This window comes from Artemia franciscana, chromosome 5 (genome assembly GCF_032884065.1).
Source record: "Artemia franciscana chromosome 5, ASM3288406v1, whole genome shotgun sequence".
In the NCBI taxonomy this organism is placed as follows: domain Eukaryota; kingdom Metazoa; phylum Arthropoda; class Branchiopoda; order Anostraca; family Artemiidae; genus Artemia; species Artemia franciscana.
Genome location: NC_088867.1, coordinates 38,187,611 through 38,194,314, shown reverse-complemented (window position 1 = coordinate 38,194,314; position 6,704 = coordinate 38,187,611).

Genomic DNA, 6,704 nt, shown 5'->3' with positions numbered 1-6,704 from the left:
TTTACTCTCTTTATAGTCACGGTATTAACCTTTCAGTTATTTTTCTTCTAAAGTTTTGGTATAGTAATTCTTATCTTCGAATTAAAACTAATGGTGCCCTTTCATCTTCTAATGTTCTTGTTCGTCGGGGCGTACGGCAGGGTGGAGTGTTATCTCCTAGTATTTTCAAATTTTGTATCTCTGGTATTCTTGAGAATATTTCTTCTATGTGTTTTGTTGGTTTGAGTGATATTTCTTACCTTGCTTATGCTGATGACATTCTTCTAATTAGCCGGTCTAAACTCAGTCTATCGCAGATGGTTCATAAAGTTTCTTCTTCTTTTACTAAAATCGGTCTTTCGCTTAATGTTGATAAATGTGAGTATCTTTCTTTCAATGTTCCCTCTTCTCCTAGGCCTCTAATTTTTCAAAATTTTTCTATTCCTCATGTTGATTCGATCCAGTGGTTGGGTATTACACTTACAAAAAATATTAAAACTCTTCGGGAGCGTGCTGTCTGGGATGCTAGAGTGAAAATCCAGATTGGTTACTCTAAAATTGTAGCCAATCGAGGGAAATACAATCGTATTGCCCTTGGTAAGCTTTATTCTACCTTTTCCGATCATTCTGTTCTTTACCTTTCTGGGCTTTACCCTATATTTAAGAAAAAAGATATTAGCGATATTCGATCCTCTTATTTCCGTTTCTGTAAATTTCTTCTCTATCTTCCTCTGTGGTATAGGAATCGAAAGATAATCAAAAAGTTCCATCTTCCGAACATTACTGAGAAGCTGACTGATCTACACAAAAAGCTCTCAGAAACGGCGTATCGGCGTTTGTCGCCTCACCACGGTCTGATCCGTTTGTATGATTAATGTCTATTGTTGACTCTCGTTTTTTTTTTTTTTTTGTATCACATTTTTTTTTTTTTTATTTGTTTTCCGTTTTTCTTCAAGTTTTTACTCCACTATTTATCTTTTTGACGTAAGTGGGTTAGAAATAAATATTATTATATTATTATTATATAATTTCATCAGGTTTTTTTTTATTAAAGAAGTGGTCTAGTGCCTTACTCGTGCTGTGCCATGGTCGTGGTTGTGTGCCATGAAATTTTAAACTATTTTCTAAAAGGGATAAATTTCTAAATAGAATAGACAGAATAATTTTAGGGAAATAGTTTGTGATGAAGCAGATGGTGTTTGAGATACGAAAATTAGAAACATAGCTAGGAATATTAGCTAAAATGCTTTAAGTTTAGAAGAAAGGACGAGGCACTTTTTCATAAATACTTGAGCGATAGATTATATCAAAATGAGAGGAATGTTAGGAAAATAGAGAAAGTATTAAATATCAAATGAGGAGGTTTGAAATGGAGGTAATAGACAAAAATGCTGAGATCTGGAAGATGACACCAAGTGGTATAAAAGTAAAATATTGTATTAGCATGTTATAGAATTGATGGGAACAGCAATCGTGTACTTGTGCCAGTCAAAGTTATGAACGGGGTCAAAATGAGTGAAAACGGAAGAGTTAAAGATAGATGGGCAGAACACTTGAAGAATGTGACGAACCATGATAAGTGACGAACCGCGAGTCGCGAGAAATGATAAAGAAAAGAATGAAATGGTTTATGACATTGGAAGTGAAGGAAGATTTATCTTGCGAGGAAAATTAGACTGTGCTGCTAATAAGATTCAAAAAGCCCTAGGTAGCGGGTTTTTTAAGTATGTTGGCTGTTAATTTAAAGATAAGTTACACAGGATTATGGATATGATTTTTGAAAAAGAGGAAGTACCTAACGATATTAGAAAACTTTAATCAAACCACTCAAAAAGAAAAGTGATAAGTGTGAAGCAAATTACTTAGTATGATGATATTTTGAGTTAGAGATACTGTAGAGTAAGTTTAAAGAGAAGAAGAGTATAGTTTTAAGATGGGGAGAGGATGTGTCGACCAAATTTTTGCTCTTAGATTAATAATTGAGAAGTTCTTGAGTCATCAGGCCTCTTTAGTCCTCAGTTTTATAGATTATGAACAAGCGTTCAGTTTTGTTGATAGAAGAGCTTTAGCGAAGCTCCTATCCTTACATCGTATGCTAGATAAATATACTAAAGCGATTAGTTCTATGCGCAGGAACAACATTGCTGTGGTTAAAGTAAGAATTGAGTCTAGTATCTGTTTTCGTATTCAGTCAAGAGTTGAGAAGAGTTGTGTTCTATCCCCGTTTACGTGAATCATTTTGATGGACTTTGTCCTTAAAAGCACATTTAAGGCTTTGGAAGAGCACGGAGTCAAATGAGAAATAAAACTATCCTAGACTTACATTATGTACTATGCCGCTGAGACTGGGAATAAGTGAAGGTGAAGAATTGATGATGGGTAAGGAGCGGATAGATAGAGTGGTAAGCTTCACTTACCCACATAATGCTATTAGTAAAGATGGTGGATGCAGTGAAAATGTTAAAAGCGGAATAGGAAAGGCCAAGTTGGTTTTTTCACAGTTAAAACAGTTTGGAAAAATAGTAAGGTAGGTCTGTGAATCAAGATTAGAATATTGGAAGCTATCTTAATGAGAGTAGGCAAATATAATTCTGAGATGTGGGCGCTCCTAAACAAGGAGGACGACTCATTAGGTGTATCCCAAAAAATTGTCTACGAATTGTTTATGTACCCGTCTGACTGACCGTATCTCAAACATCAAGCTGTAAAAACAAGTTGGTTTTATCCAACTTTTTAGGGCTATTTTGAGAGAAAGATTGAAAGGGTAAGACACATTCTGCGGATGAAGGATTGCCGAAGATCTTTTGTTTCAGCCAATTATCTAGGGCCAAACGAAAAGCAGCTCATCCCTGAAAGTATCCTCTGAAAGGACACTCACTATTTGGGCTTAGAATCTTTTAGAACAGAAAAGAGATACTCGTTTATTCTGAGCTCTTAAAGTTCAAAGGAGAATTTTTATCGTGTTTCTGCTGTTATAGATAACTTCGAAGACTACACTGCCTTTCCATGTCGAAATTAAAACAGTTCAAAATAGGGATGATGAACACTGTATATGTGTTCGAAATATCCAGTTAAATAATTTTATATCTATTCACTGTCAATAAAAAGGTATCATCCCTATTTTGAACTGTTTTACTTTCTGCTGTTATTGTAAAATATTGGGTCTGAGATAGCTTTACTGCTACATTATTTTGTCCAGTTTTTGATAAAATTTGATTCAATTCATACACTAGAAAGAAACTGATATATTTTACCATGAAATTTGTCTGATTTTTAGTACTTAAAAATGCCAGTACTTGATATTTAATTTAAATTCACGAATGACTCTTCTTGATTGTGATTTGTTTTCTTAGAATTGTACAGATACTATCCGGTGGCTTAAGATCAATATCTATGGATCACTGGCTTCACAATCCAATGTGGGCACTGTCTGATCAGTGCTTTCGCTCTTTCATTTTCCTAGTGTCACACTAATTTCCCTTAAAATTCCTTGTATTTAGGTCCCATTTCTCCCTGTTTTTCCCCTGTTTTTTCACCGAATTTCTATAAAAAGTACAGTGTAACATCAAATTGTAACTTTTTACTGCCTATAATGATAATATATCATTATATAGTCTTTCACACTAACGAGAATATATAAAAAAGTTCAAAAAGTTTCATTTCCAACAGTTAATAGTTTATCTCATTTGAACTGATTTTTAACCAGTAACTGAATCGATTAAATGAGACAAGGGTGACATTCTCAAAACAATTTCATTCATGACATTCCATCAAATTCATCTTGGATGTTTTTTTAATGAATTTCAAGAGGCTGAACATACAATAAGCACATTGAAGGGGCTGGGGCAATGCTAAAAGGCAGCAAGAAGATCAGCAATAAGCTCTACCACAGTTCTTGGTACTGGATTTTGCAATTGCGAGTATTCAGGACAAGTATCTTCTTCCAATATGAATCAACTGATAATTGTTCAACTTGGACCTCTCCCAGACGAAGCTCAGTGACCTTAGAGAGAGGGACCTCAATTTTCTTGCATTCCTTAGTTCAAATGTTCAATTTGTTATTTCTTTTTCTTGTATTTGTGTTTTTTGTGTTATTTGTTTTTGTGTTATTTGTAGTTCTTTGTTTTTCTCCTTGTACTCCACTTTTTCCCTTTTGTAAGTGGGCAAGAAATAGATTATTATTATTATTAAACACTGCGAAAATGGCATAAATTTCGTGTTCAAACTTGAACCGGTCTTTGATATGTTAGTTTGGACTACATGGTAATTTCACCATGACTGGTAAAAGAAACCAATGTTATCGTTTAACTCTTAAGAATCTTCGAGTCCTTGAGTGGAATCAATTGCACCTTTTCCCACATGTGTCTGGGCAGGTTACTTGATTGGTAAGCATCCAGTTGGGTGAACGAAATGAAACCCTGAATATACTCCTGCCACATGAAGTTAGACATAAAATGATTCAAGTACCAAGGATACCGACATGAAAGCATATTTAGCCGTCTTGAATCATCCTAGGCCTGTTTATACCTGAAAACCAGAATTTTCTACGGATTTTATTTTAGTTGCTATAAGCAATATTTAGTTAGAACGTAAGCGAATATTTTTATCAACAATGTTGCCAGGGGAAAACGAAAAAGAATTAGCGGAAACTAATTCCTTCTGAATCAATGTTTTTCATTTATGAAAATTCAAGTTTATAAAATTTGTTTGTTCCTATGTTAGTGAAAATCTACTCGTGAATAAATTTGAGCTCATCAAGTGCTGAAAGTGACTTCAGATTTTTCAGAAAATATAGTTGATGGTGACCAAGTTCTAGATGGTATTTAAGATACTATTTCAGGATATATGTTTCAGCCCCTTGTCACACCCCATGTAGCTTCTTTTGCAGTCCAAGATGATAATAACATGATTCCTGAGTTACCTAAAAGATTATTTGAAGACTGATCATCATGGTAATCAATGGAAAAAATAATAGTTCATTTTATGTAGATTATGCATAAAATGACTATTTTATCATTTAATAGTCAGCCTATTTCACAATTTTGTTCATTACCTTAAAAAGAAAAGATTACAATTTTGGAGTACCTTGGTATTAGTTTGTTGGGTAATTGTTTAGTTTCGTCACAAGCTGTCTAAACTGACTAAACTATGTAAAGCAGTATAGTTTACATACTATAGCACTTACAAATGCTAATTCTAGAAGCGCATTCATTTTTTAGCGTACTAAAATTCATTTTTTAACTTCTAAAATCCCCCTACAACAAACTAAAAATGCGTAAAATGGGCAGGATTTTGAAGCCGAGGGAAATGTTTGGGTCGTACAATATAAATGAAATTATATTTCAAATACTATTTCCCGCCGTCACTGCTAAATCCAGTAGGACAGTAGGAAGTCGAAAGATAATTAAAAAACTTATGCATCCATTAATACTAATTATCCACTTTCACTTTCCAGTGAACCCGTCAATCAAAGCGTTTAGTTAAATATTACGTTTATGTTGCACTGATTTGAAGAAAAGCCTTCTGACAGAATGGAGATTATACAGTTTTTCAGTTCGAGATTAATTTTTTTTTAAAGATTATTTGATTATGGGAAGGCCTTGGTGAAACAAATTTGGTTGAATAGTGATTCTCGCAAGTGAATATTACCTAAAGAGCAAAGAAAATTAGTCCATGAGCCCCGCGGGCAGCAGTGCGAGGTCTGTATTCTGATTGGTTGAATTGTTAGTTCATATTTATGACCTATTTTTTGTTTGCTCTTTCGGGCTTCAGGCGGAATAATTATTCAATAAATATAGAATCTATTTTTTTTTCTACTTCAAGTTTTCTCAGTACATTTCTCTCTTACATCTTTCCAAGATTAACTGTGGAGCCTTTGAGATAAAACCAATCCCTATGTACTTTTCTATAAGCTAAATTTACAAAATTCATAATTTAACATTGTATGAAAATATCTAGTTAATAATGTTGGATATTCTTATAATTGCAGGCTTTCTTTTAAATTGTATTTGAAAATAAGTTTCTGTGCAGCCGAGACAAATTATAAGGTGTACCATCTAGATTGGTTCAAAGATGGCTATGAGTGCAAAATACATATAGATGTAGGGGTATAGCATTAAAGGGTCTTTTTTCAGCATGTAAACATTACCTGTACTTAGCCTCTAGAAATCTAGAGATCAAGTTTACACTACAGATTCATAGCAGAGTGGCCGGGGTTTAGAAGTAACAACTTAGATATACATGCAGGCAAATTAAACAAACAATCAACTCAGCAATGTTGTCTGTCCTCTCTGTTTGAGACAAAAACAACACCAAAAATGAGAATTGCTACCCGAAAACGTCATGAATAAGTACTAAGACCACTCATGCTCACATACTACCATTACTACAGAGTAGTCAGAACTTACTACGTTATTACAGAGTGGTCCTCTGACTTAAAACTACATACACCCATTTATTCCGTAAATAGTAGGTAAATGTAACTGACACCACATCCTTTTTCATTAGAATCTAAAAGGCAATCGTATCGTCGTCTCTAACGCTCACTCATATTTTAGCACAATGGTTTTTCGAAGCTTAGTTCTGCACTATTTTGATTGTGCAAAAGAAAAAAAAAGATCGAAATTAGCTCTACGAAAATTTTGAGCAGTAAACTCAGCGTTTAAAATTCAGCACATAAGTCTATTCGGATCACGTTGAGAAGAAACAATTTAAAATTTTCTTCC